The 25,753-nt window shown below is 39.0% G+C and overlaps 1 long non-coding RNA gene across 8 annotated transcripts in view; it reads right to left on the reverse strand.

Moving 5' to 3' along the window:
- Positions 1-14,120, reverse strand: part of LOC143646819 (uncharacterized) — a 139,313-nt gene extending 125,193 nt beyond the window's left edge. For 5 of the 8 annotated variants that reach the window (XR_013157658.1, XR_013157654.1, XR_013157655.1 and 2 more), the window contains exons 1-2: positions 13,156-13,388; positions 11,241-11,285 (exon numbers count right to left, since the gene is read on the reverse strand). This is a non-coding gene — a long non-coding RNA (uncharacterized LOC143646819). Of the gene's footprint in view, positions 1-9,097; positions 9,209-11,240; positions 11,286-13,155; positions 13,422-14,035 lie in introns of those variants that run through there. The other 3 variants (XR_013157657.1, XR_013157656.1, XR_013157661.1) reach the window with 3 other exon arrangements.
- Between the last annotated feature and the right edge of the window lie 11,633 nt (positions 14,121-25,753).

Consider the following 25,753-nt stretch of genomic DNA (forward strand, 5'->3'; position numbering starts at 1 on the left):
TGAATTTCTCAAAATATATATTTTTAATTGCATTAAAGAAATAATAATCTTAGGAGGGTCAACAGTAGCTCAGCAGTAGACTTCTTGCCCACTATGCAGGAGACCTGGGCTCAATTCCCAGACCCCACACCTGCTAAAAAAGGGGGAAAAAAAGCCTTCTTCTTCTGTCTAAGCCTAACTCTGCAAGTGAAATTATTGCCCTTACCCTTACTTGGGACATGACATCCAGGGGTAAAAACCACCCTGGCAACTTGGGAGATGACCCTCAGGGATGAATTCAGACCTGGCACTTGGGATCAACAATCCATCCTGAACAAAATGGGGAAAAGAAGTGTAATTAATAATGTATCAGTGGCAAAGAAAGTTCAAATCGAGCCGAGAGGCTAGTCTGGAGGTTGCTCTTATACAAGTTTCAATTAGACCTTACTATCTATCATAACTTGCCAATCCCTAACCAGGACCATTCCAGCCAATCCTAGGGCAATACATAAGCTTCTACAAGGGTTCCATGTGCTAGAGTAACTTTCTAGAAACCTACAACCTCCAGATAGGTCCCTGGTCCAGATAAGTCCTGAAACCTAGCCCAGCCTCTCCAGAAAATCAGATGGTTCCATCTCCTTACCCCATATTAGTGACAGACCCTTCCAATATGAAAAATTTAGACTCTCCATAGCCCAAACACCCCTAAAGAGAGGAATGGAAAGATCAAAGATGATGGTGGAGCTCTAATAGAGAAGATAGGATTTAACAGATGGGTATGAATGAGGAATCATTAAATTGATATCTCTTTTAGTCTCCAGTATTCTAGAGCAACTAGAAGCAAAAACCTAAAATTGTGAAATTGTAACCCATGTCAAACTCTGAAATATGTTCTACAACTAATTGTGGTGCTGTGCTTTGAAATTTATAGCTTTTTGTACATGTTATTTTTCCAAAAAAAGAAGAAAAAATTCGATTGTGATGATAAAAAAAAAAAAAATTTAAGCCCTCAGCCTCCTATATTCTGGTGCAGCTAGAAGGAAAAATCTGAGAGGATCATATGGCAGCCCATGACAAACTCTGGGATTTGTCTTGTAACTACCTGTTGAAAAGTGCTTTGAAAACTATTACTTTTTTTATTTCTTTGCTTTGTATATATGTTATACTACACAACACACAAAAGTTAAAAAAAAAAAAAAGGAAAGAAACAATAGTCTCGATATCAAAGTTTTTAATTGCAAAAGAGATTGTGTTGAAAGAAAGCAGTTTTCCTCGGAATTCCCCAAAATGGGTCTTTTAATATGAAAAGTAATCATGGAGAGTAGGAAACAGTTTTTATCATGAGCATAAAATTCACACTATAATAAATAGTTATTTTTACACTTAAAAAAAAAGATTTTATCTGCAGATAGGAGACGAGAAAATCAGTGTTTCCTGATTAGATTTTAGATGTTGTTTTGGGGGTTATATGTATATAACCCCTGGATAACTCTAGGGGGATCAGTAGGTGATATAAGTCCAATACCATTTTTTGGGAATATCTGGATAAGGAGGTACTTGTGCTTGACCTCTTAAGGTAATGACAAACTTCCTAGTGATTCTCCGCATCCAACATGGCAGCAAAGCAATACACCACCAGTGGTTGATGGAGGTTCTTAGGTAGAGGTGCCAAGGGCAACACCACAGAATCCTGGCACGTAGGTATAAAAAAGAACTGAGGGCAGTGCGATGGTGGCTCAGCAGGCAGAATTCTCACCTGCCATGCAAGAGAGCCAGGTTCAATTCCCAGTGCCTGCCCATGCAAAAAAGAAGAAGAAGAACTGAGAGACTTGGAAAACCAAAGGGGCCTTATGACCATACGAAGAGAATTCTGGGTACATGTCTCTTAAGAGAGTAGTCAGAGCTTGAACAAGGACAGTAGCAGATACAAACACATGACAAGATCAGAACAGATGCAGCTACATATGCACAAAAGACAGTAAGAATAGAGAGAATTACTTGTACTAAATACCTGATGCCAGATTGACATATAAAACACCTGCAAATTTAGATTACTTCCAGGGATAATGTTTCAGTTTGCTAAAGCTGCCAGAATGCAATATACCAGAAATGGGTTGGCTTTTTCAATGGGAATTTATTAAGTTGCAAATTTCCAGTAATAAGGCCATGAAAACACCCTAATTAAGGCTTCAAGAGGAAGATACCTTCTCTGAGGAAAGGCTGCTGGCATCCGAGGTTCCTCTGTCACATGGGAAGGCACATGGAGACGTCTGCCGGTCTTTCTCTCTTGGGTTCTGGTTTCAAGGGCTTTCCCTCTCAGTTTCAATGGGCCCTTGCTTGTTTCTCCCAGTGTGCTTCTCTCTAAGCTCTCTGGGTTTTTACCATCTTCTATCGTCTTCTCAATAAGCTCCAGTAAAGGATTAAGAACTACCTTGAATGGACTGGGTTACATCTCATTTGAAATAGCCTAAACAAAAGTTCCCACCCACACTAGGTCTGCCCCCACAAATATGGATTAAAAGAATATGGCCTTTTCTGGGGTACATAACAAATTCAAATCAGCACAGAGAAGAAAGGACTAAAGAAAAGAGAGAGTGTGTGACAGCTGAAAGTTGCATGTAACCCCAAAAAAGCATGTTCTTAAAGTTAATCCATTCCTGTGGGTATAGTAGGTAACATCTCATAGTAAGTAGGACATTTGGGTGAGGTACTTCAGTTAAGGTGTAAAACCCACTCATTCAGGTCCTTTATAATTGGCTGAATATTGTGCTGGTCTGAGACTATTATGTAGCCCAGAAAAGCCATTTTTAATCCTGATTCAATATCTTAGAGTGGGAATTTTTTATCAAATTATTTCCATGGAGATTTGACATGCCCAACTGTGGATATGACTTCTTGATTAGACAGAAATATGGGTTTTAATTAGTTTACTAGAGTCCCATAGAAGGGAAACATTTTAGAGAAAAGTCAGATACAGACACTTGGAGAAGAGTTGCTTCAGAGCTGACAGAGACACAGCTGTTTAGAGATTCTTGGAGTGCTGACAGAAAAAGCAGATGCTCAGACATAGGCAGAGCCCAGCATATGCTGCCATGTGCCTTTCCATGAGATGTTAAGCAAGCCAGAACCCAGAGTTGTGTCCTGCAGGAGCTAAGTGAAGGCCCACAGACACTTAGGAAGGAAACTGTTGGCATCAGAAGCTGGAAGCAACAGAATTGGAAACAAGAACCAGCAGACATCAGCCATGTGACTTTTCAGCCATCAGAAGTGTTCCAGATGGCATCAGCCTTTCTAGAGTGAAGGTAACCTCTTGTTGGTGCCATAATTTGGACATTTTCATGTTCTTAGAATTGTAAATGTATATCTTACTAAATTCCTTTTTTAAAAGCCATTCTACTTCTGCTATGTTGCATTCTGGCAGCTTTACCAAACTAATACAAATACAGAGAGTGAGAAATCCATAGAAGCAGGAAGCTGAAATTAGTGACACCCAAAAGAGAAGGGAGAGACCAGCAGATGTCACCATGTGCCTTGCCATGTGACACAAGAGCCAAAGCTCCCCAGCAGCCAGTCTTCATGAAGAAAACATTGCCTTAACAATGCCTTAATTTGGACTTTTTCTCAGCCTGAAAACTATAAGCTTGTAAGCTAATAAATTTCTATTGTTAAAACCGACACATTTCATGGAATCCACTTTCAATACCCCAGCAAACTGAAACAAAGAAAGTATCCTGAATGACTTAGTTTAAAACTGGAATAGATCGTATTTAGAAATGCAAGTGACTGTGTTTCCTTGAATTGGAAAGATTAATTTTTTGCCATGAGTGAAAAAGGGTTGCGTTCAGCTAAAATAAAAATTTAAGATGCTAATTTTGTTCCACAACTGTGTTGAGACTGTTAATTATAAAATAGTCACACTTCCCAGAATGTAAAGCAAAAATATCAGCAGGTGCAGAGGGGATAAAAAATATAAAAAAGTTAACAGTCAGAAAAGATAAATATCTTTTAATAAAAGCTTCAAGGAAAATATATAATATGTATGATAAATTGTTTAAATAACAGAAGAAAATTTCCTTGAGCTTAAAAAAAAAAAAAGTAGGCCATCAGATCCAAAGAGCTCACCAAGATCCTGATACTGATATTGAAAAAAAATACACTTCTAGCCTCAAGAATAGAGTGAAAACCCTATATAGTAATGTATAGGGCAGTTTAAAAAAAGTTATATGCAAGGAAGACGAAGTAGAAATTTTGCACCTACAGTAAAGAGTAGCAGAAGCCAAAAGAAAGAAAAATGTCTATAAAGGTCAGAGAAAGGATTTTGAAATCCGAAATACCCAGTCAAACTATGATGCAAGTGTGAGGCAATCACGTAAGACACATTCACTGATCACACTAAAGGCACACAAAAGTTAATGAAGAAAGTTTAGCCAAAAATAAGATGAACCATTTTGATCTGTTGGAACATCCTGCTCAGCTACACATGAGATAAAATGAAACTCATGAAATTCCAGAATGTTTTGAAATATTAGAAATTACTGACAATGAGAAGTTCATCTTTAATGCTAAGAGTTGTTGCAACAAAGGTAAAGGTAAAAAGAAACTTGTACCTGAAAATGCTTTTATTAGACAATGAGGAAAACTAAAAATAAATGACGCATATTGTGCCTGTTTGAAACTGTCATGTACCCCAGAAAAGCCATGCTCTTTAATCCTCATTCAATATTGCTAGGTGGGATCGTTTTTATTGCTTCCATGGAGATGTGACCCACCCAGTTGTGGGTGGTAACTTTTGATTACATAGTTTCCATGGAGATGTGTCTCCACCCATTCAAGATGGGGTTGCTTACTGGAGCCCTTTAAGAGGGAACCATTTTGGAAAAAGCTCAGAGCTGATAGAGCCCACATAGCCAGAGACCTTTGGAGATGCAGAAGGAAAATGCCCCTGGGGAAGCCTTATGAAATAAGGAGAGAAGACTAGCAGACATCACCATGTACCCTCCCAGCTGAGAGAGAAACTCTGAACTTCATTGGTCCTTTCTTTGAAGTTAAGGACTCTGTCTCTGGATGCCTTAATTTGGACATTATCATGGCCTTAGAACTGTTAATTTGCAACTTAATAAATTCCCTTTTTAAAAACCATTCCGTTCCTGGTATATTGCATTCTGGCAGCTTATATGTATTATAAGAAAATAAGAAAACACACAATGAACCAAAAGAATCTAGAAGTAAGTAAAAAAATAAAAAGTAGAAAGTAATGATATTTAAGACAAATTTTAAAGTGGACTTCACAAACAAAATTAAGAGCTGGTTCTTTGAAATATTCTACAAAATAGACAGACATATGGTCAGTCTAATGGGGAAGAAAAGAGACAGAAAACAAAGCAAATAAATCTCATTAGGTCTGAGAAAGAGGAAAACACATTTTTTGGAGGTAATTTTAAATTACGAGAAAGAGCACTTCACACAGACTAGATGTGTGCAAAAACAGAAATATGATTTGAAGCTATGTATATCAATATAGCTAAACCTCAAAAAGATTCTTTTGAACAAGTTACCAGAAAATGCAAACTTTGAACACCATACATGTGACGTTTTAAAAGAAATACCAATTAACTGTGGGTTATTATGTTGATATAGATATGTTGTAAAAATATAAAGGCATAATTGGAAATGTTAACACCAAATTCAAGATAGCACTTAGCCTTGGAGAGGGGAGGGTAGCTCTAATGTTTTGGGGTTTTTTTAACCATTGTTTAACAAATGTAGAAAAATGTTAAGATTTGTTAAGATTTGTCAAACCTGAGTGGTGGGTACATGGGTGTTCATTATATTATTTTTTACATTTTTGTTTAATTAAAATATTTCATAATAAAAATTAAAAGGGAAAACACTGTATAATTTTATAGCAGTAAATTTGAAAATCTAAAATGTTACAATTTATTTCTTATGGAAATATAAATCGTTAAACTGTCACAGAAGAAATAGAAAATCAAATGCACCACTGAGTTTGAAAAATGGCCAAATCTCTACCCCCATCTAAGGCATCAATAGTGTAGTTTTCATGTTAATATTCTCTCACACCTCCAAGGAAAAGATAACTCATAACTCCTGTGATATTTAAATATTTCTGAGAAAATAAAAGTAAAGCAACTCCAATATCCAAACTAGATACAGACAGCAAATATGCAGAACAAAATAAAATCATACAAAAATCTCACCTATACATGGGAATTTTTCCAGGGCTGTAAAGATAATACAAGATTACAAAAATCTATTAATGTGATTTGCTGTATTACATATTAAAGGAGAAAATCGAGTAGTTATCTAGATATATACCAAAAAGGCTACAATTTAACTCTCTTTACTACAAAATATAGACATCAGCAATAATAAGTTTGAAAATTATGCACAGAAGTAGATTACTTTATGTTGATAAAGGAGGTTATGTTCCAGAAATCAACAGTGGATATCTTACTGAATGTTAAAATACTAGTCATTTCCATTAAAGTCGGTACTGGACAAAGAAGTTGTCCTTCATAGGACATATTTAACATTTTTATGGAGGTCCTAATCCATGCAAAAGATTTGGAAAATAAAATAAATTGCTAAATATTTCCAAAGAAATGAAAAATTATAATTTATAGATTATATGAATGTCAACCTCAAAAACCAAGAGAACCAACTAGAAAAATTATCACAATCTAATAAAAGATTTCAGTGTGATGTCCAGAGGTGAGTGAATCATGCAAATTCTAATAGCTGTAATTGAATATAGTTGTGCTGTCCAATGTGTTAGTCACTGGTCACATGGGACTGCTAAGCATTTGATAGGTGGCTAATCAAAATTAAGATGCATTCCAAGTATATCAAGATACAGGATTTCAAAGATGTAATATAGTTGGTTGCACAGCCACACCTGTCTTGATTACCATCATCAGAAACCCCCCTTTTTATAATGTGACTTCAGCTCCACTCTTCAAGAGACTGTTTCCCTATCCCTTGAGTATTTGCTAGCTTTATATCTTTATCCAATAGAATGCAGCTGAAAAGATGTGCCACTTCTGCCTTAGTCCTCAAGAGACCTTACATATTTCCAATCTCACTCTCAGACCTCTGCCACTTCATATGAATAAGTTCAAACTAGCCCCTTGAACCATGAGACACCACATGGAGGAGAGCCCATTTGCACAGCCCAGGCTATCCAAGACCTACCCGCAGCAAACCAGTCCCCAAATATGTGAGAGAAACTAGCCAAGCTACTATCCCAACCACAGGTGACCACAGATGCATGAGCCTCCCAGCCAAAACCAGCACTAGTCAGTTATGCATAGACTCAACAGCAATAATAAAATCTTATCATTTTAAGCCAATGAGTTTTGGCATGGCTTCTGTTCTAGTTTGCTTAGCTGCCAGAATGCAATATACCAGGAACGGAATGGCTTTTTAGAAGAGGAATTTAATAAGTTGCTAGTTTACAGTTTCAAGGCCAAGAAAATGTCCCAATTAAAACAAGTCTATAGAAATGTCCAATCTAAGGCATCCAGGGAAAGATACCTTGGTGTAAGAAGGCCGATGAAGTTCAGGGTTTCTCTCTCAAGTGGAAGGGCACAAAGCAAATACAGCCAGAGTATCTCTCTCATCTGGAAAGGCACGTGGTGAACATGGTCAGGGTTCCCTCTCTGAGTCTTATTCATTCTCCAAAATATTTCCTCTTTTATAGGACTCCAGAAACTTATCAAGACCCACCCAAATGGGTGGAGACATGTCGTCTCCAGTTTAACAACCACCCTTGACGAAATCACATCATCCAGGGAGATGATCTGATTACAGTTTCAAACATATAGTATTGAATAGGGATTATTCTACCTTTATGAAATGGATTTTGATTAAAACATGCTTTTCTAAGGGACATACATTCTTTCAAACCAGCACAGCTTCTTATTATGGCAATGGATAAACAATACATTCATAAAATATGACAAGTTGATCTTAAAGTTTTCCCAGAACTTTAGATACAAAAGCTAAGAACTTTTTTAAAAATAATGAGATCTCAGAATAAAGTCTAAAGCCTCAAAAATTAAATTAAATACTACTGTAGGGTTAAAATACACTCGTAAAATTAAAAAAAAAATGTACAAAGAACAAACTCAAGTAAATATGAATATATGTCATGAAATGAAGTGCCAAATCAATGCATAAAGAAACCAGTGAATAGTATTTGGATAACAGGCATATCATTCAAAAAATAAATTATGTATGAATGAATAACCTGTTTTTTGTAATTTATGAAACGCAATCCTTTTATAAATTTCAGTTAGAGAAGAAGGGAAAGAGCTAAGCAAAAGAGACCATGCACCAGACCCACAGAGCTCAGCATGCACTGATCCACAGAGCTCAGCATGCACCTGACCCACAGAGCTAAGCATGCACCTGACCCAGATATCAGAGAAGCTTTAGAGGGGAACTAGCAGGAGCTGTAGTGGCAGCAGGTCTGTGTTTGCTCCATGCCAACCAGGTGAACAGCAGGTAAGTGGCAATATGCATGAGCTTCAACCTTCAGAGCCTCAAAAGAATATGATTCTTGCTTTGTGCACCAACTCCTTCCAAATCTCATGGAAAATGTCTCTTGTGGCCCACCCTGAACCAAAACTATACAAGGAAAGGACTTGCGGGAAACATGGATCCAGGTTGGCTCAACTGCCATGGGGAAAATACACCAGCAATTCCACTTCTCACCAGAAATCATCAGAGCGCTGAGCATGAGTGCATAACTAATCATATTCAAACATATTTATTTGAGTACTGTTTGTCATTTAAAAGAATTAGGAGAATAAGCAAATAAACAGATAAACAACGATACTGTCATTCAATGTGGCCTTTAATAAGAAGGCATATCTGCAATTATTGAGTTACTGGGATATTTGCCATAGTTTGCCAGGCTGCTATGACAAATACCACATAGTGGGTTGGCTTAAACAACTAGAGTGCATTGGCTCAGCTAGGAGGAGTTCAAAATTGAGGCATCGGCAAGGTAGTGCTTTCTCCCCAAAGTCTGTTAACATTCTAGTGCTGGCTGCCAGCCACCCTTGGGATTCCTTGGCTTGTATCCCTGACTCACCTCACATGGCATGTCCTCTCTTTTCTCTTCAGGGCTTGTTAATTTCTGGCATCCGACTCCTTCTCATGGCTTTCTGTGACTTTGCCTTTCGATTTCCTTCTCTTTAAAAGACTCCAGTAATACAGAGTAAGACCCAAACTCATTCAATAGAGCCATACCTTAATTTAAAATAATAACTTCAAGACATCCCATTTAAAATGGGTTCACACCTATAGGAACGTGGATTAAGATTAAAAACATGTCTGAACTGGGGCTCATAATTCAATCTACCACAACATCCGCTATTCATAATTATTAAAAGTAAAATAGCAAGTAGCAGAAAGTGATGTAAAATGATATCATTTTGCTTAAAATTAAATAATTGTTTGGGGAGAACAAAAAGACATATGTAAAGCTGCTAGCAGTGGTTACCTCTGTGAAATGGTTTTATGAGTCAGAGAGAAGGAGACGAAAATCAGAAGGCTGAATAAAAAGAGAAGAGCCACTCTTCCTTTTTTTTTTAACTTCTTAAAATCTATGCTTTGTTATAAGAAACCCAGTAGTCTTTAAAGGAAAGAGACAAAACACTTAGAAACACAGGTCTGTAGAAAAAGGAAATGTATAAAAAGCTAATAAAAATATTTGAGAATATGAGGGTTTGCATTCAATGTGTTTAATCAGATCTGATCTGTTAGGATAAATGAGGTCAGAAATAATAATAATGAATAATTTGGTTAATCCAAGGGGCCTTTTTTGGCGACCCAATATCTTGGCCTCTTTCCTAAAAGTTGAAGAAGTAAGGGAAGCAAATTTTAAACATAGGGAAATCTGTATAGTATTCTGTAACTTTTTGTGCCAAATAAACAGCAGAATGCTCATGTTCAATCTTGGGATCCCAAGAGGTGCATAGTTTTCTAACCGCCCAATCTTCAAATGAAGAAATTTCCCTAGACGTACATGTACTGGGGCGCTTGAAGAGATGGAATTTTCCTAAAGCATTACTCACTGGGGTACCTGAGGTCAAAGAAAATATTTTAATCTCTCCTTGGCACTGCCAATAATATCTGACCCCTTCAGTCAACAAATATTCATTTACTGTTTACCAAGTGTCAGGCAGTGCACTGAAAGAAACAGCAGAGCTCAAGGCAGCCACACCTTAATTTAAGATAATATCTTTAAAAGATTCTATTTTAAATGGGTTCATGGAACATGGATTAAGGTTAAAAAAACACATCTAAACTGGGGTTCTTTTGAAATGTTTAAGCTCCAGTGGGAGAAATAGACATGAAATACGTAAGAATAAGTGGTTTATATGTTTCGAAAGAAAGCAGAGAGGGTACTACAGGAGCCAACAATCAGCAGCTTAGTATATTTGCAGTACCAGAGAAAAGCTCATGTCTTTTCTGAGCTTTTTTTCTCAGCTTTGAAAAAAAAATGCCATTTTTTTTTTCAGACATTCTGCTTATGTCTGCAGAATTTAATTGCAGTCCCTTGAACATGGCAGACTGCCGCCCAAACAAAAGGGATCTGGAATCATGAAGCCGCAGGACATAATAGTAAATGAACAGGGATAGTTTTATACAGAGCCCTTGACAGACACAAGTTTGTCTTCTTTTATTCCATAGACTGTGAGCATGTGTTGGGTGCCAGGAACTGTGATAAATGCAGGGGAGGTGAATAAGACCCAGTGTCTAACCTCACCGAGAGCATTCAGTCACTTGGCCATTCATTCCATACATATTTAATGGGTAGTCATTAAGTGCCAGGTACTGTTTCAGGCACCAGAGATAGATTCATCAGAGAACCCTGTCCTCATGAACTTACATTCTTCTGGGGTGACAGAAAATAAAATTCAGAAGGAAATTCTATCTAAGGTTAGATGGTTGTAAGTGCTGTGCAGAAAAAGAACAGCAGAAACAGATGTTAGGGAGGTAGATTGCAATATTAAACTGAGCAGTCAAGGGAGACCTCTCTAGAAGATGCTATCTGAGCAAAGATCTAAAGGGAGTAAGGAAGCAATTTGTGCAGCTATCTGAAGGAAAAGCACTCCAGTAAAAGGGATAGCAAAGGTCCCTAGGTGGGAGCACGGTTGGTGTGTTCCGGGAACAGCAGGGAGTTCAGAGACTGGCAGAAGAAACCAGCATGCAAAAAGGAACTAACTTACCAAGGATGAATCCTGCCCTTGCACCGTGGGATCAACAATTCCATCCTGAACAAAAAAGGGGGAAGGAAGTATAACCAATAAAATATCAGTGGTTGAGAGAGTTCAAATAGAGTCGAGAAGCTACTCTGAAGGTTGCTCTTATGCAAGCTTCAGTTACACATTACTACCTATCATAATCTGTCAAACCCCAACCAGGGCCATTCCAGCCAATCCTAAAGAATGCCTAGGGCAATATAAAGATTCCACAAGGGTTCCATGCACTAGAGTAACTTTCCAGAAATCTATACCCTCCATTTGGGTCCCTGGACTAGGTAAGTCCTGAAACCTAGAGGGCCCAGCCTCTCCAGAACATCAGAGAGTCCCATCTCCCTACCCTATATTAGTGACAGACCCTTCCAAAATGAAAAGATTAGAAAGGTGATAGCCCAAACACTCCAAAAGAGAGGGAAGGAAAGATCAAAGGTGATGGTGGAGTTATACAGAGAAGACAGGATTTAACAAATGAATATGATTGCTGAATCATTAAATTGATATCTTTTAGTCTCCAGTATCTTAGAGAAACTAGAAGGAAAAACCTAAAATTGTGGTGTTGTAATCCATGTCAAACTCTGAAATATGTTCTACAATTAATTGTAGTGCTGTCCTTCGAAATTTATTGCTTTTTTGAATATGGGTTATTTTTCACAAAAAAAAGAAAGAAAAAAAATCGATTGTGGTGATAAGAAAATATTTAAACCTTCTAGTCTCTTATATTCTGCAGCAGCTCTAAGGAAAAATCTAAGAGGGTCATATGGTAGCCCATGACAAACTCTGGGATTTGCCCTGTAACTACTTGTTGAAGAGTACTTTGAAAACTATTGCTTTTTTCTTTCTTTGCTTTGTGTATATGTTATACTACACAATAAAAAAAAGTTAAAAAGAAAAAGCAAAAAAAGGAACTAACTTATAATGCAATGCAGCAAGTGATTGTAGCAAGAATTTTTGCTGCGAATTAAGGGAAGCCATGGCAGAATTTGAACGTTGGCACCACAGAGAGAACTGTTTGCTATGGCTGGAAGCCCTTGAGCACCAGGGTCAATGTCAAACAGAACCATCCTGCACATTACAAGTGAAAATAATTTGGCTTGGCAAAACTGAGCTGAGCATGAACCAAGTAAACCTGATCAGTTTCCTCGCCTGAATCCCACTTCACCTTTCCCTGAACAGTCTCATTCCTTCTTTGTTCATTGTTCTTTCTCAGCCCATGACTTGGTACTCTTCTTCTGATTATCATCTCCAGCAGAGGGTAAAGAAAAAGAAAGCTGCACGGAGGAGCTGGACACCTGGACACTCATCCCGACACCCTGCCCTGTCCACCATCCTTGACCAGCAACATGATGCTTGGTGCGCCCCATAATCTTTCTGAGTTTCCACTTCTTCATGTTTTTTCTCTCTCCACACTCCAAAATATGGAGATAACCATAACTTAGCTACCCGAAGATAGAAAATTGGAATGGATATTCCCTTGAGAACTCTTCCAGCTTTTTTACCTTGTGGTTCTAAGTTCATGTTTTTCTTTTCTTCCTCTTTCCTATTCCATAAATTCCTACACATGGTTACTGTATGTCCTCCATGCAAGCACAGGCAGGGTGGGGGAATAGCCTCTGTCTGTGGGCTCCTGGCCCCAGGACAGGACTTTTTAGTGGACTACATAAGTGTGTCCTGCCCCCACACTATTGTCTCCAATCAATGGATAATCTGGGTCTCCAAAGAAATGCTACTGGGGTTCCTCACGTGCAAACGGCACTTTATTGTGATACTAGAGATGGTTTCTCTTCTATCCATATCTCCAAAGGTCAAGTACTGTGTTGAGTCATCCCTGAGTAGGTTCAAGGAAGCCTGAATTCTCGTTCTGACTTGTCCCAGAAGGACTCACCTGTCTTCCAGGGTCCGGTTTCCTCAGCCAGAATAATGTCATGAATCATAGGCTCTGTCACTCTCTCCTGCTGTGACCTGAGAAAAGTTGTTCTTTTAAGACAAGGAGACCTCACACCCTTTCCCAGAGATGGTATAACAAGAACCTATTCAACCTAAGAAAGACAAGGACCATTGTAGCTGCTGGTTTGCCCTCCCTGGGGAGAGGTGCCTCATCAAGTTTCTCCCTTTAATCTTTGACACGAGAAAAACCTTAGGGAAAAATAAGTAGGACAAGTGCATCACCCGGAGCAGCAATTGGCACAGTCTGCTGGTTGGCATGGCCTTCGCCAGCTCTCTGTGGCTGAGAAATTGTGACAATTATTCTTAACATCTGATACACAATCATTTTTATGAGGATCACAATGTCCAAGCAAGAAAAAAGAACAAGGTCAGGTTTTAAAAAGTACACAAAAAAGGCCTTTGGCAAAGGTGGGACCAGGACAGGGATAGGTAGGGGCCACCTGCACTTTCAGTAATTTTGTTTTTTTTCACTATAGAAGGTGCTTTAGGTTCCAGGGATGAGACATACACACACACATATAAACAAGATACACCAAACACACACATAAACAAAAACAAACCCAACCATACACATTCACACATGCACAACATAAAGAAAACACACATACACATTACACAAACACATGCAAGCACACACATGCACATCTATACACAAACACACAGATACACAAGCATATATACACACAAACATACACCAAACACTTACATACATACCCACATACCCAAACATAAACACTCAAACACACACACATACATAAACACATAAACATACACACACACTTACGCACAAGCTCATATGACACACATATACTCCCTACCTTCAAGAAGTTTAGGGCGGGCCACGGTGGCTGAGCAGGCAAGAATGCTTGCCTGCTACACCAGAGGACCCGGGTTCGATTCCCGGTGCCTGCCCATGTAAAAGAAAAAAAAAAAAGAAGAAGAAGAATTTTATAGTCAACTATGAGAGATAGATCAAAAACAAAATGAATCATCATAAAAAATCTAAAGTAATGCAGCCAATGCCACACCAAGACAGAAATTCAAGGGAGATTATTTCAAAGGGAGTGGCATTTGAACTGAAGTTTGACACTTAAAATTGCAAACTCTCTTACCCTCCTAGTTTCTTGCGCTGCCTTATTTTTCTCCATGGGAATTAGCATCTTCCAAAACAACATACAATTAATTTATACTATTAACCAGTTATCTCTCATGTAGGCTCTGCTCCCTCTTTGGCTTTCCACCTTCTCCCTCTTACTCTACTACGAAAGATGGACGGAAAGAGAAATTAATAAACCCTTGTATTGGTAGAGTACCTTTGACCTTTCAGAAGAATGCGCCATCCACTTTAACCTCAGAAGAGCTCTGTGAAAAGCCGAGGGATAATGTGGCTCTACCATTCTCTGAAGCAGTGGCACAGCCACAGGGTGGAAGGGGCTCAGAGAGACTCAAGGTCATGAGCCTAACACCCACCAACCTTAGAGAGGTCATAAGAATCTTGCCTGATTAATAGGAGGCACTTAAAATTCAGAAATCATTATTTGACTTGTCTTCTTTCATATTTTTTTGAAAGAAGATATTAAATTACCTTCTTAGTACCACCAGTTTTTTCAATGACTACAGAGTTACATAGCTCCACTAATGCAAGGTTCTCTTCTACTCCTAATTTCTGAAACAACTGAAATTTTTCCCAAAGTAGATTTCCCTCAGTGAGGAATAAAGAAAAGCAGCTCTGTAAAAGTTTGGTATTTAAGAAATAAATTGAAATCTCTTGCAATCATCACATCAATTGCTTGTAAACCAAATAGGCTAATACATTAAAAATGTATTTAAAAGTTTCTCTTATATTATCTTCTTGATTGCAGAAGCTACCCTCATTTTATTTGCAGAATTTTCTTTTGCCACAACTGGACACTGGACACTCCCTCTGTGAAATCTTGCCTTGTGCCAATGTCATCAAAATGAAATTCAACTTTAAGATTACTCAATCTATTTTCTCAGTGAAATATTTGGATTCTATTTATAGAGGCCAAGTTTTAAACATTCTTGTTAATACTTGGAAGTTCTCTTTGCCTCAGGCTCTGTATCCAATACACATAATAAGAGCTTATCTACATGGAAAATTTGAAATAGTAATATGAAAAAATTTATATGGTTCAGAGGGTTTGGAGGAACCCACCCCCTATCCTTAACTAGGCCTGAAATTTAAGAAGCCTAAATAAAGTGAACTCTAAACGAGAATTATTCTATTTTTTGCTTCCCTGAATAAACATCAGCTCCAACTCAATTGTGTATTTGATTGCAAAATTTAGGCTCTGTAAGAATGCATTTGTTTTTCTGAGACGAAGACACACAGCTATCATGAAGTTATCAGTCTTGGTGCAATAAACCCTTCTACTGGGAATTGCAATTGAAGAGTATACATAAAGAATAAAAAAGCTCTCCCTCAAGAAATTGTCACTGAATACCTAAAGACAAAGTCTGCCTGCTTCTCTATTTGACATCATCTGCCACGCAGTAGGCCTTCAATAAATTGTTCATGCAATTGACTTACAAGAGTCCCAAACTACGTTCAAATAGTACCTTCAAAAAATAGACCAGATGATGGTGGAGTTAAAAAGAGAAAGTAGAGTTAACAAGCAAACATGATTGCTGAAGCATTAAATTGATATTTCTTTTCGTCTCCAGTATCTTAGAACAGCTAGAAGTAAAAACTTCAAATTGTGGAATTATAACCCATACCAAACTCTGAAATTTGTTCTACAACCAATTGTTGTGCTGTGCTTTGAAATTTATTGCTTTCTTTGTATATATGTTATTTTTCACAAAAGAGGGGGAAAAGTTGATTGTGATGATTAAAAAATATTTATTCCTTCTAGCCTCCTATATTCTACAGCAGCTAAAAGGAAAAATCTGAGATGATGGTATGGTTGCCCACGAAAAACTCCAGGATCTGTCCCTAACTACTTGTTGAAGAGTGTTTTGAAAACTATTGCTTTTTTTCTTTCTTTGCTTTATTATTTTATATAATTAAAAAATGTTTAAAAAAAAAGACCAAAATGTCATGGTGGGATAGAAGCTGGTAGAAATTCCTATAGAAGTATAGAAAAGGCAAATTGTCTTATTTCAATTAATGAATATGTTAATAGAGTACCTACTACATGCAAAAACTATGCTAAGGGCAGAAAATCAGTCCAGCTCCAAGGAAACAAGCACATTTTTAAAAATGCAATATAGTGGTATATGGGCCAAGATGTTAGAATGAATAGAGAATCTATAGATACCCAGGGAAAAAAAGAAAGTAATTAATCTGGCCAACTGGGTGGGGTTATGGGGGCTGAGGGTGTCTAGTACAGATTGCAGTGGGAGTAAACTATGGGACTGGGAGGGCTGGAGGGCAGTGGCAGGGAGCTGTATAGAATGGGGTAGAGTAAATGAAATTTCTTGAGTGGAGAGATTGCTTTTTTGTGGCACAGAGGCAGGAATCAGCTAGGAGGAAAAAGTGCCAGAAATGGTCTAGATCAAGTGACAGTTGAGCTGGCATTGATTGATAAGAGGGAATTCACCAAACAAGAAAATCAAAGCAGTAGCCTTCAGGGAAAAAAAAAGAGAGAGAGAGAGAGAGAGAAAGTAGCTTAAGCAAGGATCTTAAAGAGTGTGAAAGTATGTGATGCTTTGGAACCAGAAGTTAGGCTTCTGTCTGCCATTTTCCTAGTTGCCGAGCCTGAAACCTTGACGTGACACCTCCTCACCACTTGCCCAGCAGTTTCCAACTGCTCCACCTGACCCTGTCCAAGCAACCACCAATCTTTCCCTTCAGGAAATATCACGTGGTCCACATTAATCCTGATACTCCTCCAACTGCCCCCACAACCTTTGCCAAGAGCTTCCCATCCTCTGTTTCATTCCCTAAAAGCTTTCTGTCCTCCTTGGGGACAAACATGATAGACATTTTCATATAGTGCTATCAATGACTAGGAGTTTTATTCTTTCTTAAAAATATGTGACTTTTAGCAAAGGTCCTTGTGGCTTTCCTCAAAGAAGTAGTTCTTTGGGGATTCCAGGCACCGTGGCCTGGTTATTGGGACAATTATTTGGGGACAGTGTTGCCCCACTGATCATAGTATGCCAATATATTTGAGGGTTGTTCCAAACCAGCTCTTAAAAGACTCAGGTTGGTTCAATTCCTAGAGCCTGACCATGCCAAAAGAAAAAAAAAAAAAGGCTTGGGAGAGTGCAGCCCCAAGATCAAAGAACATGCTAAGCACAGAGTCACACATGAGCTTGATTCAGACTTACAAACAGGGGAAGATTGTCACAAGGGAAGCCTTTCTGAAAGTCAGCAGTCTGCAAAGGATGCAAGGGACAGCTTATAAGGATTTAGGACAAGGACATTCCATAGGGTATGAGAACAGAGTTTCAACAGGGTCTCATGACACAAGGTATTGAAGATTTGTTATCAGCATATCAACGGAGAGGAGTTTTAACGCTTTACAAGATAGCGGTTCATTATACCATCTGTACATTCTTTTCCTTCCTGAGGGGGTCTGTTGACCTTTAACTGCTGTCTGGGTCACATAGGAGGCTATGTGCAGTAATTTATTCTCAGTATGGAGGGGGAGCCTAAGCCCTGGATTTCCATAATGGTTTTGCATAAAGCAGACTTAGGAACAATCTTCTGGGTCTCTTAATTCCACAGAAATAGCAGAAAATTTTAAATGAACATAAGCATATTAAGTAACTATTTTTGCAACCCACACAGTTGGAGGACTGGGAAGAAACAGCCATAAGTAAGCCTGCTCTGGAACTAAGGTTGGTCCTAGAGCTCGGAGTGATACCAGTCAGACGCTCACAAGTGGCAGGAAAGGTAAAAGACTGTAGAGGGAAGAAATCAAAGCCAAGCATTGAGCTAGGCACAAAAGAATACTGCATTTCCTTCATGACTTTTCTGTGTAACTGCAACTCCAATTTGTTAAAAAAAAGGAATGAAGTTCTAATATCTCTTACAACATTGGTGAATCTTGAAGGCATCACATTGAGTTCAATCAATCAGACATAAAGAGCAAATCGTGTATGATCTCACTTGTATGAATAGTTCAACATGCAAGAGCCACCCAGATAAGCCACTCCCCACATTTCTGACCCACTGAAATTGTAAGAAAATGAGAATATTAGTTCTTTAAACACATGCAGAAGAAAAGAAGGACAAAAGGAAGGAAGGAAAGAAAGAAGATTAGTTGAACCCTACCATTTCACATGCTAAAATTGCAACAAATGCTAAAAAAAAAATAGGTCAGCCTTAATCCCTTCTCTAGAGTCCTTTATGAGAGCATAAATGCAGAGACATTTTGGAGAGCCAAAAGTCCCCACGGGAGAAAGCCATTTTGAAACCAGAATCCAGGAGAGAAGGAACAGCAGATGTTGCCAATGCTTTCCCATGTGACAAAGGAACTCCAGATGCTAGCAGACTTTCCTCAGAAAAGGTACCTTGATGCCTTAATTTGGACATTTCATGGCCTTAGAATTGTACATTTGTGACCTAACAAATCACGTTTGAAAAAGTCGACCCATTTCTGATGTGTTGCATTCCAGCAACTTTAGCAAATCAAAACACTATGTAACCTTGGACAATTTTCTTAAAATTGCCTTCATCTATAGATGGGAGATAATATCACATTTGCCCCCAAAGGGCTATTGTGAAAATTAAGTGAGAGGATGCATAGGGCCTTGGCCTATTTAAGTCTCGACAGGTGACGGGAATTATTAGATTTTGCTCTGTACCAGCAAATTCTCTGTTCTCTGTTGCCTGCTGTGCTGGTTTGAAAGGATGTATGTACCCTAGAAAAGCCATGTTTTAATCCTAATCCCATTTTGTAAAGGCAACCCTTTCTTCTTATCCCTATTCAGTGCTGTATGTTTGAAACTGTAATTAGATCATCTCCCTGCTGATGTGACTTAGGAGTCACATCTTGATGTGATCTTGCTATGATCTTAAGTGATCAAGAGTGGTTGTTAAAATGGATTAGGTGGACACATGTCTCCGCCCATTCAAGCGGGTCTTGATTAGTTTACTGGATTCCTATAAAAGAGGAAACATTTTGGAGAAAGAGAGATTTCTGAGAGAGTAGAAGATGACATAGCCATGAGAAACAGAGAGTCTACCAGCCAGTGACCTTTGGAAATGAAGAAGGAAAATGCCTCCCAGAGAGCTTTATGAAACAGGAAGCCAGAAGAGAAAGCTAGCAGATGACGCCATGTTCGCCATGTGCCTTTCCAGATGAGCGAGAAACCCTGACCGTGTTCTCCATGTGCCTTCTCACTTGAGAGAGAAACCCTGAACTTCATCGACCTTCTTACACCAAGGTATCTTTCCCTGGGTGCCTTTGATTGGGCATATCTATACACTTGTTTTAATTGGGATATTTTCTTGGCCTTAGAACTGTAAACTAGCAACTTACTAAATTCCTTTTTTTTCAAAGCCATTCCATTTCTGGTATATTGCATTCCAGCAGCTAGCAAACTAGAACACTTGCCTAGGCTGCATTTCCCCAGACTCAGACCTTGAGACAGGGGGTTGAGAGCAAGCAGTTAACTTGGGAGGCAGGCACAGGAAGTACAGGTAGGGAAATGAGACAGGGAAGGGACAGAAGCCAAAGCAGAGTGTACAAACGAGCAGCTTCCTGATATTGTTAACTGAGCTCATAGCCACTCAGAGGGCATGGAGCACACCTCAGAGGAGGTAATGAGGAGTCTTGGAATTTTTCAATAAGTCCTGTCAGGTCTTGGCTGAGGCCACTCCCTGGTCTGCCAAGTTAGAGGGCAGAGAGTTCTCCAAAAAGAGAGGCATGTGGCATGCACTGGAGTCATCGGTGCTAATGGGATTTGAGAGGGACTCTGACAGCATCCGCCATGTTGCTGCACATGACTGTGGGTGACACCGAGCATGGAATCATGGTGTGAACCTGGAATGAGGCTAGGCAGAGGATGTGGCTTCACTGCAACAATTCCTCTCCAGGAAGGACGACTAGGAACTCCAGTGAAGAAATTCTCTTTTGGGCCACAGGTGTCACATGAAGAGAGGCCAGCTGTCCTTGCCTGTGCATTCAACCCTCCCCCGTAATGGATGTGAAGATGTAAAGAAATTATGTTGGAGTGGGAAGCAGTAATAATTTTCAGGCCTTTTCAATTCTCTTAGCTTCATCACAGAATTTAAAACCAATAACATCAATTTTTATTACTAAGCCCAAACACTACACTTAGTCAGTGAACAACGCAGCCTGCAGTAGAACTTCTGTCTCCAGGCCCGGGTTTGAGAGTGGAGGAGGGGACCTGTGAGTGAGAACACAGGGGAATAGAATGACATGAACTCCTAATTTCCCTTTCTACATGCATAGAGTTTCATTCACAAACCGCTTTGCTTCTTCCAATTCCATTGCCACTCTAAATATTTTCTGGCTCTTTCTCTCCTTTGAAAACTTGCTTATGTTCTTTCCCACACTCTACTATTATGACCAATTAATATTTATTGGCATAAAATGAGATGGGGTCTACAGAACAGGTTAATTTCAGACACTCCCTTCTGAATTCTAATTTCCACTTAGAATTCAGAAATCCTAATTCTTCCTTCATCCTATCTGTTCTCCTCACATGCTGTCATGTTCCAGTGATACAGTGACACTATTAATAATCCTTCATGTGCATATAGCTCAGGAAATCAGAGAGCCAAAGTCAGAAAAGTTTTAAAAGGTCATGTAGTCCAGAAACTGTGCTACTATCTATATACAATTTCCCTTTTATCTGACCCGGTGGTTGCAAGCTTGTGGGCCACAAGAGAAATCCAGACAAGTGAATAGGTTTTTTGTGGCCCATGCAGTATTTTAAAAATCAGTAAATTTTTAAAATTCAATTTCGAACTTCTCTTGGGAAAAAAAGGTCTCATGGCAGTGCTTGGTTAGAGTTGAGGTGGCTACCCCTATAGATAGGACAGAAACTCTTCTCATTCACTGTTTCTACCCTTCCTTACTGAATTGCATTCAGCCAGTATGGCTCCATTACTTGACCACTGAGGTTTAAATCCTCTACAACCACCCCCAAGAGTCCTATAAGTCTATGATTGAGCACTCCCAGGGAAAAGGAAATTACCATATCCAAAACTAACCCATTCACTCCTTTAACAGGGTATTCTGGGGCTTTTCCTTAAACTCTAAAAGCTAAAGCATCCAGCCCCTGTCTCTAGTCCATTTCTTGAGCCCTAAAAAAAGAAGAGAGTCTCTACTGAGTTTTCTCCAAAGCAAGCATCCCTAGCTCCTTGTTGGATATGATTTCTGGTTCCTTCACCACCTTGGGTTTTTGGAGGGAAGGGGACTAGAGCGTGGGCTGTTTCACTCTGCTTAAATTCTTTTTAAAGTGTAAAATCCAGAAATGGAGGTTCTCCCTGAGAGACACAGCCAATCCCGCTATCTGCTGGAGTTTCCTTCGTGTGCTAATTAAAGGAGCATTTACCTCCCAAGCACTGGTGCCAGGCCAGGCCCTGGTATCACGTTGGCAAGCTGCAAAAGCTCAGTCCCTGCTCTCCAGAAACTCACATTCTAGTGGGGAGATAGTGTTACCAAATCACCTGCCCCCCAAAACATACACTTACATAATGATTTGCACAACGTAAACTCTGATGAATCAAAGATTGTAAATGTGAAAAAATGCAGTTGTAACACATCTAGAGGAAAATATGGGTGAGTAACATGATCATCTTCGACAGAAGTCCTTTCAAACAGCAACAGAAGCTATAAAGGTAAAACACTGAAAAATCTAACTTCATTAAAGTTTAACATTTTTGTGGGGTTAAAGCACCATAAACAAAGTCAAAAAAAATTGGGGGAAATATTTGCAATGCATATAACAGACAGAAGAGTCATTTCTCGAATATACAAACTATTCTTGCAAATCAATTGTCAGAGGGCATAAAAAATTACAAAAAAATACAAATGACACAAACAAATGGGCAAATTCTTAATTTCACCAATAATAAGTGAACCGCCAATTACATAAATGAGATACTTACCCCAATTCTCTTACCTATAGTAGATAATGATTCTAATTTGGAGGGAAAAAAGTATAACAGAACTGAAGGAAACTGAGCAATGTCAAAATAAAGATGGTCACGTTGATGTTTGGGGTAATTCCATGCAGAGTAAAGAAATAGAAACTGGACATTCACTGACCACATCATTCAGGGATGTCTTTTCTCAACAAAAAATGATGGTGTGCACATGGCTATAATGAGTAAGCACTCATTTGATCTGTGCTCCCCCAGATATCTTAGCCTGTGCCCCTTTTAGCCTCTCTGCAGACCCACAAGTTATAAACAGATGAGTTTTACTTATGTCATTTGTATTATGGAAATGACACATGCCAAAAGCAGTTTTACAAACTGTTCTTCCCTACTCAGCAGATTTCATATGCCTTCCTCAAGGAGTTTCCCCTTGGTCAGGTAAGTCATGAAAGTGAATGCCAGGACACCACCTTCTCAACAGCAACTTTAGAACACAGTTGCTATTTAACTGTGGTAGCTGGGGCAAATTGTTTACCTTTTCCGGGCTTCATTTGCCCCATTGGTATAAAGGGAGCCAACAATATAAGAAATGGTAAAAGCGTAAGGCTGAAAATAAGTCAAGAGCCCTTTTCTCTTGATCCTGGGACTCTTTGCACCAACTCTCTTCTCACTGCATTAAAGCTCTCAGCAAAAGTCACTTGAGTGCCAACTATGTGCCAAGTCCTAAGACAGGCACTAAGGGTACAATGGTGAACAAGATTAACAAAGTCCCAACCACATGAAGTTTACTCCCTAGTACAGTAGCAGAAGCAAACAGGTAAATAAGTAAAGAATATAATTTTAGATAGTGATGTTCCATGAGCAAATGAGCAATGTAAAGAAAGGATAGAGACTAAAAGCGGGGTGGAGGTGCTGTTTTAGATGCATTGTCCACGTGACAAGTGAGCAGAGACTTGAGTGATAAGGAACAGTCACAAGAAGGTTTAAAGGAAGAGTTTACCAGGCAGAGGAAGCATCAAGTGTAAAGACGTCAAGGCAGCAATGAGCTTGGCATGGTCAAGGGCAGTTGGACAACGTACCTGGGGTCCTGGAAGTGAGTAGGAGGATGAGGGCAAGAAGCAAGCAAGACCCAGTTCATCTGAGCCTCGTAGGCTGTGATAACGAATTTGGGTTCTAATTTCAGAGTAATAGGGAGCCTTTGAAAATGTGTAAGCAGGGAAGTGGCATGGTCTTATGGACATTTTCAGAAAATCACTTTGGCTATAAAGAGAAGAAATGCTAATGAGACAAAGGGTCACTTATTTACACAGCATCCCAGTGAGGCCTTTAGCGGCAGACCCTCTGCGATGGTTAAGTTCATGTGTCAACTCGTCTACGTTATGAAGTCCAGCAGTCTGGTCAACAAGCGCTGATCTAATTGTTACTGTGAGGATATTTAATGGATTTAAATCATCAGTCACTTGGTTGCATCTGTGTCTGAATACATCTACAATCAACAAAGAAGATTGCTTCCAGCAATGTGAGAAGTCTCATTCAATCAATAATCAGTTTAAGATTTTCCCTTTGAATCTTAAAGGGAGAACCGATTGTTGATTTCAGCAATCAGAAATAATTTCCATCTCTACTTCAGCCAATCAGCCTCTCCTTGAGAATTGATCAGAGTTCCCAGCTTGCAGCCTACCCTACAGAATTCAGACTTGCCAATTCCCATAACTGCATGAGCCAATTCCTATAATAAATTGACTGTTCTGTTTCGCTGGTTAGCCCTGACTACGATGCCCAACAAACTCCATCTTCCAGATGTAAACAAATGAGCCAGTGATGGTCCTATGCAGGGACTGACCCAGGGAATGAATTTTAGAACCCAGGTTCTCTACCTCTTTGGTAGTACCATCCCTCTGAGCACTGAATTTTCTCACAGAGTTGATCCTGTTCGTAGAGATGAAGCCAACATCAACCAAGTCCCATCTTGATATCAAGGAAACTAGTTGCTTCCTATCAAAACAGCCAGCAGGGCCTCGCACCAACTCTCGCCAGTATTCCCCAGTATTTCCCAAATCTTAAAACTACCTGTAGGCAACCAGGGCCAATCTGGTTCTAGTGGGGGTTGACATCGGTGAGGATTATTTTCCTCTCACCTGGTGTTAGAGAAGCCTAGGAAGCCACCTTATTTATAAGACTCAGTACCTCATAGTGCTTAGACCAGGAAGGCTGGGAGTTTCTCACAACACATTGAACACCTTTGCAGGGAAGGAAGGAAGAAAGCAGTTCTGGGAAAAAGATATAAAACTTTACCATGAGTTTTGTTTTGTTCTGTTTTGTTTATCAAAGATGAATGTTTCTCTTCAGGCAGTTTAAGCCATTTTGCTGGAAAATTGCAAACTCTTCTCTGCAACAAACGTCTGTTACTATTACCTCCCTGCTTTAAACTCTTCATTGACTCCTTATTGACTATAGGATTGAGTGCAAATTTCATAACATGGGAAGGAAGCTCTCAAGATCTGCCTGGAGTGCTTCCTCCATCCCTTAGCTCTAGAAATTGTACACACGCTGAAGTCTCACATGCTGGATCTTTGTTCTCTGCTATCAAGAAGGCCTCACTCTCTTCTCCCCCAGTGACCTGTCCATTAGATGAATGCCTACTCATCCTTGCAGGCAGACCTGAACTTTCTACTTCCTCCTGAAGACTTCCCTGACCAACCATCCCTGTAAAGAAGGGCATGCCATTCCCTCCTCTGTGCTGTTACCATACCTTGCAGGTGATTCTACTGTAATCCTTCCACACCAATTCCTAACACATATTTATGTATCTCCCCTTCTAAATTGCAAGCTCCTTGATATCAAAGGCTATGTCGTCTTCATCTCCAAAACCCATTAGAGTACCTGAAACATACGCATTCAATGACTGTTAGAATAAATGAGTTATTTGGGTTTATATTTACACTGGAAGGGAAATACTTACCTCCTAAGTCTTCATGCCAGTTCTCTGGCATAGGAATTACTCACAGAGGTTATAAGATCAATGACTCCAGTTTTTTCTATAGCATTTATGGCATTTTGACATGCTATAATATTTGCATATTTGCTAGAGTATGTATTTAGTTTTACATCCAGTGGTTATTGTATATCTCCCCCCATTAGAAGCTCCATAAGATCAGGGATTTTTTGGTCTATTTTCTTCATTGATATAGCTTCCAAACTCTTAGAACAGTTTCCAAAATACAACAAACCATCAATAAATAATTAATTAATTTAATTTATAAATAAAATACTTTTGGTTCTGTCTATAATGGCTATATAAAACAACAGGTGATTTTTACAATACATTTTTTTTAATCCAAAGAACTCAGTTACTAAGAGTAGAATTAGAAAAAGTTTAGCTGTTCATTCCATTACCAAAATGTGCTTTTTTACTGCTGTTGCTGTTATATTTATTTTTGTATTTTTGTATTTGCACTATTTTGTTTCAAATAAGAACAAAGTTGTGTTG

This window comes from Tamandua tetradactyla, chromosome 9 (genome assembly GCF_023851605.1).
Source record: "Tamandua tetradactyla isolate mTamTet1 chromosome 9, mTamTet1.pri, whole genome shotgun sequence".
Lineage (NCBI taxonomy): Eukaryota > Metazoa > Chordata > Mammalia > Pilosa > Myrmecophagidae > Tamandua > Tamandua tetradactyla.